This window comes from Peromyscus eremicus, unplaced genomic scaffold (genome assembly GCF_949786415.1).
Source record: "Peromyscus eremicus unplaced genomic scaffold, PerEre_H2_v1 PerEre#2#unplaced_1143, whole genome shotgun sequence".
NCBI classification, from domain to species: domain Eukaryota; kingdom Metazoa; phylum Chordata; class Mammalia; order Rodentia; family Cricetidae; genus Peromyscus; species Peromyscus eremicus.
The window spans coordinates 4,845-16,943 of record NW_026735378.1 but is presented as its reverse complement, the minus strand read 5'-3'; the positions used below and the strand labels follow the sequence as shown (position 1 = coordinate 16,943).

The window sequence follows — 12,099 nt, the reverse complement described above, 5'->3', positions numbered from 1 at the left end:
AGCTGTCAGAATGTGTTCTGTATGCATCATCAGTGTGTACAAGGAACAGATAAAATATCTGAGTTCAAGCTCCTAAGAAACAAATATATACATGGGGTTGGTGAGATGGCTCTGTGGGTAAAATGCTTGCTGAACTAGCATGAGGTCCTGAGTTCAGATTCCCTACAAGCCTTTGAAAACCTCAGCACAGGGTTCTGTAGAGATGGCTTGGTGGTTAAGAGCACTTTTTGCTCTTGCAGAAGACCCGAGTTCAAATCCCAGCACCTCTGTCAGGTGGCCTGAGACTGACTGATAAGTCCACCTCTAGGGGGTCTGACACCCTCCACGGACACCTGAGAACACATTTGCACATACATACATAGAGGCATACACACATAATATAAATAAAATAAGGGAAATAAAAAAAAATCTCAGCCCCAAAGTGAGTGTCTGTAACACCAGCACTGGAGGGTAGAGACAGGGTGGATTCCTGGAGCTCAATGGCCTAACGCTCTAGCCTAATCGATGAGCTCCATGTTCAGAGAGATTCCCTGTCTCAAAATAAGTTAGATACCTGAAATATCTCTTGCTTCTACATGTAAAAGCACGTGTGGTGGCATATGTGCACCCCCTTGGTGGCAAGCACACACACACACACACACACACACACACACACACACATATGCACACGCATTCACACACAGGTGTGCCTACCATATGAACACATATACTCATGCACCACATACCAAAAGATTTACAAACACACGCACACGCGCACACGCACACGCCTTCTCACGTATTCTCACATGTGTGCTACACATACGAACTCATATACACATGCTCCACATACCAAAGTGTTCACACACACACAGGGACACGCACACACTCGAACCATACAGGATTCTCCGCTATGGTAATGTATTTATCATTTGGTAGCGATTGTCAGAATATCTCAGGTAGGAGATATTCAAAGCTGGAAATAGTACTAAAGGTCCATACACTCACACATACTTTGCACGAAGCAGGGAAGTCCCCCCAGATAATTCAAAGTTTAGGAAGTAAAGTGATCCCAGAGGGGAAGCCCTCATTGACTATACAGGAACGAATTCCACTTGCAGAAAAGGGGAGATGCTGAACGCACTCTGTTTTCAGTGCTTCTACACAACAAGACACAATGAGACAGGTGGTCGGGACTACAACTGGCCCCACGCAGAAACGTGGGTGACAGCACCCCTCTACATGGCATGGGACCATTTTTGTTTTAAAAGGCATGAAACGTCAGGAAGGGAGGGCAATTAGATGACTCATCCCAGCAAGTCTGAAATAATTTCATGTTTATTAAATCAAATGTTTCCAGGTAAAGATTTCCCATGGTGTGTGTGTGTGTATATATATATATATATAAAGGAAATCACAGGACAAGAGCTCCAACTGTACAGAAGACCTCAGTATATCACTGATGCTCACATACTACGTGCACAATAAATTTGAAAAACAAAACATTCCTAGTTACTCCTATCCATGCAAAGGACGAAATACATAAACTATGAGGAACTGAGCTGTACAGGTGCTAAGAATCAACTCTTAAGGTGTGACAGGCAGATGACATTGGGTAGCAGACCACATTTAATTCAAAGACCTTGTAAATTTTGTCTGAAAGTGACATTTTCACAAACTTATGTCACATTACTCACATCTTTCTTACTCGGGAGGTTTAAGGAATTCTACCAGTTTAACTAATTCTGGGGCACAGTCTTTTATGAAGTATACAGGGCACATTCCCTTTGGAAGGTTATGGTCATTCCCATCGGCTCCACGACTGAACAAATTTAATAGCAGAATGTAATGGCAAGAGTGTGTCTTCTTTAATTATTTCTCTGAAGATGACAAGGGTGGACCACTCTTGTGCCTTCTGATTTCTGAAAGTGATGCTGAGGTATGAGACCCCACTGTATCGACATCAACGCAGTGCTAACTGTTAATTATGATGCTACCAAGAAAAGAAAAACTCGCCATTACTACCCGAGGGCTGGAGGTTCCTATAGACATCTTTGGACTGCTGTCACACAAATCCTTGGGTTTATTTGGGTTTATCTTTAGGAACAGGGGGACGCAAGAAGATGTAGTCACTGAAGCTGCAAATGTCAATCAGCTTCACCCAGCGAATTTCCATGAAACAATCGCTCGCTCGCTCCCCTTGTATCGACTTTCGTTTCTTCAAAGTATTATGAGAATAAGAGATCCAGGAGAGACTGTTGAGCAGCAGCACTCTCTTGCTGGCGCTGTTAAGTACAAGGACATGTTAAATGGGATAAAATAAGTAGTGCTCGTCGATCATCATTTTCGACGTGAAAGACTGAATGCTTACATTCACCATCAGAAGTTTTATTTCCAAGGTGGCTATTAGATGTCTCAGCTCTTCAGCCACAGAATTTCCCCGCGAATCCCTCAGTACCTCAAGTTTCTAAAGTGAAAAGACATGTGCAGAAATCAGCCCCGTGTCATCTTGGTTTACAAATGTGAACAGCAACATTTAAAAGCGAGTAAATTTGGTAAAAGACATGGTCTAACTATTCCAAAACAAGCATACACCATGTGCAACATGAAGATCGAAACACCCACCAAAGAGACACAGACATTGCCACCCCGCAACCCACTGCTGAACGTTCAATCATGAGGTATTAGCAATGAGGGTGTCTCAGGGGAAGGGTGCTTGCCTAGCATGTGTGAGACCCTGGGATCCTTCTCCCTGCACAGCAAGAAGAAAAGCAAATGAAACTGAACGAAAACAGAGAACACGAGGCATGAGCTCATTTATTGCCACCCTCCCACTTCTTCTGGAGATGGAGTAGCTTGTCCTGTACTATGACCACTGAACACCACGAAATTAAAACTCAAGGTTTCCACCCCCACAGTCCCTTTAGTGCTGAGTGTAATCGAACATACTACATCTAAATGGTTTTGTTAAATACCGTGGGGGGAATTATAGAACTCTGTGGGACCTCTTCCATAATCTGGTGATGCAGAAAACACAGAAGCAGGAACAACACAGGGATCACAGGGATCTTAATGTTGGAATGGGCAAGCAAGTTTCTGGGCCACCGGGCCGGCCGTCAAAAGCATGACATTTCAGCAGGAACAGATACTGGCAGTGCGTGTGTGTGTGTGTGTGTGTGTGTGTGTGTGTGTGTGTGTGTGTGTGTGTGTTTGGTGGTGGTGGTGGTGAGGGGGTTGTTGTAGGGGATAAACATAAGAAAGCATGGGGTGAATTCTTATAACTTGATTGTTTGGGTCATCTTAATTACTCGGGATGAACAAAACTTTAACAGCAACTTGAACAAGGGAGTTCACATCAAGTCTGAAAAACAAATACAACCCAGGATGCTGAGTACTTATATCCTTCGCAAATAGCTGTAAACCTGCAGATAGCATAGGTCAATGTGCCTAGGAAGAATTTACAAAGATGGGCCTATTACAGAGGGTGACTCTCACTTCACAATCTCTCACTTACTTAAGTCTTCCACTTACTTTTCCACTGTGTGCTACATCTGGGAGCTGTCTTACAACTCTAATTGGCCATATAAAACCATGTTTCAGTCATGCAATGGTATAAAATCAAAGTGGACTGAGGAAATAAAGCAAGAGCAAATGTGATATAGTCTTGTCACTGCTCTGCTTAAAAATGGTGTTTTAGACAGGCACAGTAACACAGCTTCACAGAGTTGAACAAATGCATCATGAACAAGATTAACACACCTTAAAATAATATTCTGTAACATTTCCTCCTTTTTTCCCTAATTAAGAAAGGCTTTAACTTTAACATTGTAACACTATACACAACCAAAACAGTTATCAAGTAAGAAATATCAGTCAGTTTGCAAAACTCTAGTTATTTAGCCTTTAATAATATTACCTAACAACAGAAACATTTAGCTGCCTGGACAGTCACGCACAGTTCTTCTGCAATGTTGGGGCATCCATCTTCAGCCTACAGGCCTAGAGTATCTAGAAGGCTTTTCAGTGAAGCGGGAAATTTGAAGGACTGTCCTGCCTTGTTTTGGCAAAGTTCATCGGTCGCTTTTCTCTGTGTCCTGCAGAATATCTGACAGACTCTTCTGTGAAACAGGAATTTTGGAGGACTGTTCTGCCTCATTTTGGCAAACTTCAGCGGTCACTGTGTGTCCTGAATGTCCAGTGCTGTAGGATGTCCTGTATGTTGTGAATATATGTTGCTATGATTGATTGATAAATAAAACACTGATTGGCCAGTAGCCAGGCAGGAAGTATAGGATAGGCGGGACAAACAGAGAAGAGAGGCTGGGATGTGGAAGCTGGGGGAGACGCCAGCCTGCCGTCCAGGGAGCATCATGTAAAGCCACGGAACACGTGGCGACATATAGATGAACAGAAATGGGCTGAGTTAAGTGTGAGAGCTAGTCAGTGGTAGGCCTGAGCTAGTGGCCCAGCAGTTTAATTAATATAAGTTTCTGACTGATTATTTTGTAAGTGGTTGCAGGGTCCATGGTGCTGGGCAGGACTGGAGAAAACTCCAGCTACAGTCCAGTCTGCACAGCACACTGTCAGCAGTCAAAGGCAAGAGCAGATTATTTGCCCAGTGGCTAACCTTGCCACAATGAAAGCAAACTCCATAAGGAGTGTCTTTGATGCCCATCATCTCTGAAGGAAATTGGTGCTGCCAGGAGCAGATGTGTCTCATTGTCATGAAACACCTTAAGTTAACAAAACATTTTAAATGCCATATTCCATAGGTTTTTGAAGTGTTTGAAGACCACTTCATCTAAAATATACCTATTTAACCTTGAAAACATAACTAATGTGACTACAAGTTTGATCATTATAGATTAACCACCAACCTCATTTCTTATTCATACACTGCATTTTTAAATGAGCTGCATAAATAAGCACAATACCCCAACTTTTCTTTGTTTCTTACTCCATAGCTGGTTGTGTGGCTGGGTGACTGGCCCCTGGATCCTCCTCCTTCTCTGGTGACTTCCTCTTTTCTTCTAGATCTCTCATTCTATTTATTCTGTCTGCCTGCCAGCCCTGCCTATCCTTTCTCCTGCCTCGCCATTGGCCGTTCAGCTCTTTATTAGACCATCAAGTGTCTTAGACAGGCAAAGTAACAGCTTCACAGAGTTAAACAAATGAAACACAAACATGAGGTAGCTGTGGCTTGTTCTGCTTCTCTGATCTTCCAGCATTCACCACAATAACTGGCCTTGGGTTTGATTTAATTAATAAGACCTTTTAAGATTCCTGCTACATCTGGTGCCCAACGTTCCTGGTACAAATTCACAAAAAAGCCACTTGCCTGTGGCCTTGTGGGCCCCAGCTCAGGCCCGAGCTACACTCGGCTGGTTGTGGTGGCACACTGGTTGGATTTATTGAAGGAGCCAGAGGCAGGAGGATCCCGAGTTTGAGGCCAGCCTGGGAGGCTTGCTAAGGAGAAGCTGTGGCCTGGGCCAAGCCAAAAACAGTGGAGGCAGGACCATGGAGGTGGTGGCTTCTGCTCTGAGCTACAAGCTGCTTCTCATCATGTTGGTGACTGCGGTGATGCTGCTACCTGGGACAAAGGGTTTACTGCTGCTTGTTCAGAGAAGAATTGCCAGGACCATCGTGTTACAAGAAAGCATCGGCAAAGGTCAGTTTGGAAAAGTTTGGCGAGACAAATGGTGGGGAGAAATTGCTGTGAAGATTTTCTCTTCTAGGGAAGAACATTCATGGTTCCAAGAGACAGACATTTATCAGACTGTGATTGCTCCAAACCACAGAGGAGGCACGAAAAATAAAAATAAAAAAATAAAAAATAAATCTACAGGAACCATGACCACGCTTAACAGCAACTTTGAAATCTTCAAAAAGATGACAGGAGCCCACAATGACGATTCCACATGGACTATGATAAAGCCATTAAGCTGATTAACACCACCAAAAGATTGACTTTGGACTGCAAACTGCTCAGAACATTTTCCAGATGGCTAGCTGAGATGATCCAGATTCATAGACAACTCGAGCAAGGACTTGAGACAAGCCCTGCACTTTCCCATTATGCAGATACTGGACAAACGATACAAATAACTTTATCAGGACTTGACAATTAGCCCCAAAATTTTCTTTTTAGGATTCCCTAAAGATGTCTTCACCCCCAGAAAGCAGGAAGTAATTTCAAGAACACGACGCCCACATTCCCAAGAAGTGGGGTGGGTGTTTTTTGGTTGTTTAGTAAGTTAGGGATATTGTCATTGTTTATGACGGTTGGTTACAAGTTGTTAATTGTTAGTGGCCAGGAAGAAAGCTGAACAAGGAGATTAGATTCAGAGTTTTTGTTTAAAAAAAAAAAAAAAAGAAAGAAAAGAAAAAGAAGAAAGAGAATATAGATATGAGGTAGATTATTGAATCTACTCTGAGAAAAAAGATAAAGAAATAATAGGATAAATGGGTAGATCATTGAATCTACTCTATAAAGAAAAAGGGGAAGATATGTAAATGACAAAAGGTAGACTATTGAATCTATTATGAAAAGAAAAAAGAGAATATGGATATGATAAGATAAAAAGGTCAATTATTAAATCTACTTTTAAAAAGGAACTACTTGTTTTAAATAGGATAAATAATGAATTTTTTTTGTCTGAGTTTATCAAATGCAAATGGACTGGACGTTGTTATATATTAATGGAGTTATTCGTCTGAATCTTTCAAATGTTAATGGGCTAGACATCGTTAATGTAATTCTTGACTGCATATATTGTATATACTTACTGGATATAGTTTTTTTCTTGCATTAGTTATAAGCTTTTTAAAAATTTTAGACAAAAAAGGGGGGGGGAATGTGGTGGTACTGTGTTCTCCAAAATATTGTGTGACCCTAGTAAACTTATCTGGGGTCAGAGAACAGGACAGCCACTAGATACAGAGGCTAGAAAATGGTGGCACTCACACCTTTAATCCTAGCCTTCTGGAGGCATGGATCTCTGTGAGTTCAAGGCCACACTGGAAATAGCCAGGCATGGTGACTCACGCCTTTAACCCCAGGAAGTGAGCCTTTAATCCCAGGAAGTGATGGCAGAAAGCAGAAAGATATATAAGGCGTGAAGACCAGAAACTAGAAGCATTTGGCTGGTTAAGCTTTAGGCTTTTGAGCAGCAGTTCGGCTGAGATCCATTGGGTTAGGACTCAGAAGCTTCCAGTCTGAGGAAACGGGATCAGCTGAGGAACTGGCAAGGTGAGGTGGCTGTGGCCTGTTCTGCTTCTCTGATCTTCCAGCATTCACCCCAATACCTGGCCCTGGGTTGGTTTTTATTAACAAGACTCTTTAAGATTCATGCTACACCAACAAGAGTAACACAGCTTAAAATAATATTGTCCAAAGACTTGTTAGCATACAGTGGGCTATTATTCGGGTGCGGAAAGGAATGGAGGAGCACTGGTTCAAGGCGCTACATAGGCGAGGTGAGACACAAGGAACTGTGTACTGTGGGTGAAACATCATGAATCCAGGATGCTAAGTGAAACGGACAGACACAGGTACACTCAAGAGGACAGTTTGCCGAATGATTCCACCTACAAGAGCTGTCCAACTCCGAGATGAGCTGACGTGGCAGAAAGCAGAGTAGTGGCTAAGGGGCCCCAGGGACCAGGAAAGCCTGCAGCTCTGGATTTGCTCGGGATGCTTGGAGCTCTGAGTTTAAGTCTCCGGAAGGAAAAGGGAAAACCCCTCAGGTTTACAGTGGTGACTGGGATCCTGGGTGGGGCGTGGGGCGGGTGGTGGGTGGTGGTGGGGAAGGTAGGGACAAAGAGCTCACGCTTAATGGGTAGGCACGGTGAAAGTACCTTAGAAGCCGAGGGTTGTGAAGGGCTTGGTTCTCAATGGCACCACTGAGTTGCTCCTCTTCACGTCTTTGTCTCTCCTAGAAGGCTCCTTGAGCAGCCCAAGGTGTCAAGGTGGCGACAGCGCCCCTAGCGAGGGCTGGCTGGGAGCCATCACACACCACACGTCATCAGTGGGAGCTGGAGTGGGAGCACAGAAGAGACGACTTCGACCATGAGGGGTCGCTAGGATACTTGCAGCCAGACGCAGAGGAGGCCCTTGGGATCAGCCTGGAGGCCCAGAGCCCAGCAGGCCAGCAGAGAGCAGCCAGGTGGAGCAGAACCAGCCTGTGAGGTCGCACTCCGAGGCCAGCATGCCCAGGACCAGACAGGGCAGCCGTCGAGGGTCGTCGTCGTCGTCGTTGTCGTCTCGCCGCTCCCGCACCTCCAGAGCCGAGCTGACCTTCTCTGTGAGCCTGGTGGAACACCATCTTCGGGAGAGCGGCCATGCCCGGCGGCTGAGCGAAACGGTGCCCATCTTGCTGACTGCCATCCTGGAGTTCCTGACCCGCAGGCTGCTGGAGCTGGCAGGCAATGAGGCCCAACGCCGAGGCGCACAGAGGCTCATCACCCCGGAGCTGCTGGACGTGACTGTCTACAATAACACGCTGCTCAGCGAACTGTTCCAATTCGCCACCATCTCCCAGGTGGCCCCGGCTGGTCGCCCCCGTCGTGGGCGTCGACGTCAACGCTAGCTACTACCTGCTGCTGTTGCTGCTGCTGGCTGGCTCTGGGTTGCTGACCCGCCCATCCGCCCCAATCTATCCACCGAGCATCAGTTCATCCCGCCCAAACTTTGCCACAGACAGCCCTGCGAGGCTGGTCAGCCTCGTCCTTTCCTTCTCCCTGTTGTGCTCTTATTAAAGCTTTAGTTCGAGAACCCCATAGGTTTGCTTCCCTGGCTTTTCCTTTGGCACGGGGTGGGGGCGGGCCTAGCTGGAGGAACACAGCGGGTGGGAGTGGTGCTGGGGTGCGGGTGACCTACAGGCTGGTTTCCTTAGTTTTTCCTTTGGGCATGAGGTGGGAGTGAGTGGAAGGTAGGGGAAGAAGGTCAGGGTGGCCTAGTGCGGCAACACGGTGGTGTTTGGGGTGCAAGTGTTAGCGGATTCTGTCGTGTTTCGTGGCATTTCCTTGCAGGGTAAGAACACAACGCAGCCAAAAAACTAACAGCGGGCAGGGATGGTGGAGGAACAGCCGCTTTGGAGGGAGACAAGGAGGACCTGGATGGGGGTACCCAGGATACACCTCTTGGCCCTGAACCAGCCTGGGCCAGCCTGGCCAGCTGCATCAGAAGGATGGCCTTCTCATAGGAGACCACAGAGCAGAGACGACCCACGTGCAAAGGCACGCCTTTCGGCTAGGGACACAGATGTAGAACAGTGAGTGGCATGTGGGGCCTAGGGTCATGGAGGATTATGACTCATTATTAACCTTTATTAATCATTATTAATCAGCAAGATCTGCCAGGAGGCTCCTTTGGCAATGGTTATCCATGAGGTGTAAACTAGGGAAATCTCCTGCCCTGTCAGGACCAGTTCTAGCCTCTTCTGGCAGGTCTCAGGTTTGTGGAGGTGCTTAGGGTCTAGAAGCTAGGCCCCGCCCTAGAATATTTGTATAGGCGGAGCTCTTGTTACCTGCCCCTCATGTGTCAACAAGTGCTGCCCCACACACAATTATTTACAAATGGGGCCTGTGGCCACAGGGACCCCGCCCTACTTTTCTGCCTGGCTTTCCTGGCATCTGGTACCCTCCCTGCCTCCAGCAGCACTCTGAGTATCACCTTGGCAATGGGTGTGTGTGTGTGTGTGTGTGTGTGTGTGTGTGTGTGTGTGTGTGTGTGTGTGTTGGGGGTGGGGGGGTCTGGAGAGAGCATTGGGGCGCTGAGGCGGAAGCTGAGATGATGCGTGATCTCAGTGAAGATAAAGCGCTAGCCTTGAGGTAGCTGTGGCTGCTTCGTCAGCGCACCCCAACCGGAAGTCAGGAGGCGCGGCCGGCGGGTTAACATGGCGGCGGGCTCCGCGTCTTCCCTCGGTGGCGGTGCGTGGCCTGGCTCTGAGGCTGGGGACTTCTTGGTCCGCTATCGGCAGGTGTCCAACAAGCTCAAGAAGCGCTTCCTGCGGAAGCCGAACGTGGCCGAGGCCGGGGAGCAGTTCGCGCAGCTAGCCCGCGAACTGCGCGCCCAGGAGTGCCTGCCCTATGCCGCTTGGTGCCAGCTAGCTGTGGCGCGCTGCCAGCAGGCGCTCTTCCACGGGCCCGGGGAGACGCTGGCCCTCACGGAGGCTGCTCGACTCTTCCTGCGGCAGGAGTGCGACGCGCGCCAGCGCCTAGGCTGTCCGGCCGCCTATGGCGAGCCTCTGCAGGCGGCTGCCAGCGCCCTGGGTGCCGCTGTGCGCCTTCACCTCGAGCTGGGCCAGCCTGCCGCCGCCGCCGCTCTATGCCTTGAGTTGGCCGCCGCTCTTCGCGCCCTGGGCCAGCCGGCCGCTGCCGCAGGTCACTTTCAGCGCGCTGCTCAGCTGCACCTGCCCCTGATGCCACTGGCCGCCCTGCAGGCGCTGGGCGACGCCGCCTCCTGCCAGCTGCTGGCGCGCGACTACACCGGCGCCCTGGCGCTGTTTACACGCATGCAACGTCTGGCACGGGAGCATGGCAGCCACCCGGTGCAGCACCCCGAGCTGCCCCCCCCCGCCCCCGCCGGGACCCCAGCCAAGACCTGGCTCGGTCCCGACCCTGCCCCTCCCGCTGCTGCTCCCGGACCAGGCCCCAGGCTCTGCTGCGCCCTCTCCCGGTACACTGGGTGCCTTCGCAGACATCCTTGTCAGGTGTGAGGTGTCCCGCGTGCTGCTCCTGCTGCTCCTGCAACCACCGCCGGCCAAGCTGCTGCCCGAGCATGCCCAGACCCTGGAGAAATACTCCTGGGAGGCTTTTGACGGCCACGGCCAGGATAGCAGCGGCCAGCTTCCTGAGGAGCTGTTTTTGCTATTGCAGTCCCTGGTCATGGCTGCCCATGAAAAGGACACAGAAGGCATCAAGAAGCTGCAGGTGGAGATGTGGCCGCTGCTGACTGCTGAGCAGAACCACCTCCTTCACCTCGTTCTGCAGGAAGCAGTCTCCCCCTCAGGCCAGGGGGTCTGATAAGTCACCTGAACCAAACAGCCTTTCCTCCTGGTACCAACTTGTTTTATTTTGGGGGACAGGCGATGGAAGATGTGATCTTGTTTCTGTTTTTCTTTTTCCTTTTCTTTTTTTCTCGTTTCTGTTGCCAATGTGGTAGATTAGCTGTGCGTGCCTAGCTTGTTACGTAAATTAGTGCCCTTCAGGTCCATCCATACTGCCTCAAACGAAGTAACTTCATCCTTAAGGCTGAACGAGACTCCACTGTGTAACAATCTGCTTGCTTTATGCGCTGGTCAGTTGCTGGATACTGTGTTGATTCGTTTTTCTGGCTGTTTTGAGTTTAGAGAAAATAAACACGGGAGGACAGATGCTCCTTTGGCGTATTGGTTTCCTTTTGTTTTATTCCTGGTGGGGTTTGGCGTCATCAAGAAATATCTAGGAAAGATTAGAAAATTTTGTGTGTCGAAAATTATGGGGATTTGCCCATTTGGTCATACCCCCTCTTGTAACATATTATTCCTTGATTTCCTTATAAATTAGCCTAGCAGTCTAGGGAATAGGAAAAGCAGCAGATGACATAAAATGTAATTGTTATAGTCTCTGTGTACCTGAGCATGAGGACTATGTTGGTAAGCAGACTTGGCGTGTTCTCTCATACATTCCGGACTGATGTTACCCTCTGCACACTCTGCTAGCCTGGGTTCTTCCTGACTGGGTGATCAAAACCTTTCTTCTGAGTAGCACATGTGATCTCTTGGTGATCCTGCCTTTATTGGGTCTCAGCAAGTTTCCATTATCCAGAAGTTTTGGGCAAGAGATTACTCAGTCTTTGGAATAGGTTCTCAGTTTCCAAATCAGGGTTCTGATTGCTCTCATTGTGAAACATAACACAATTGCCCCTGTGCAGTCAAGATCTATCTTCCTAGCCAATACCTAGAGTCCCTTTCTGCCTTTCAGTTCAGTGTCCTGAGAAGTCGAATTCCCTAAAACTATAATTGTATTCCCTTAAATATGCTTGCCTTGGAAACTAGAGCTGTTGTAGAATATTATTTCAAGGTGTGTTACTTTTGTTTATGCTCTGGAACGTTTGTTTAATGATGCAAAGGTGTGTTTGAT

General features: G+C 47.9%; 1 long non-coding RNA gene and 1 pseudogene across 1 annotated transcript; one reads left to right on the top strand and one right to left on the bottom strand.

Annotated features, from left to right (window-relative positions):
• Positions 1-2,041: 2,041 nt before the first annotated feature.
• LOC131902006 (uncharacterized) lies at positions 2,042-8,957 on the bottom strand. Its single transcript, XR_009376973.1, has 3 exons — positions 7,834-8,957; positions 2,348-2,443; positions 2,042-2,261 (listed from the first exon to the last, which is right to left on the bottom strand). It is a non-coding gene; the product is annotated as an uncharacterized LOC131902006 (long non-coding RNA).
• A 782-nt stretch (positions 8,958-9,739) lies between these two features.
• On the top strand, positions 9,740-11,356 carry LOC131902004 (40-kDa huntingtin-associated protein-like; annotated as a pseudogene).
• The last annotated feature ends 743 nt before the right edge of the window (positions 11,357-12,099 follow it).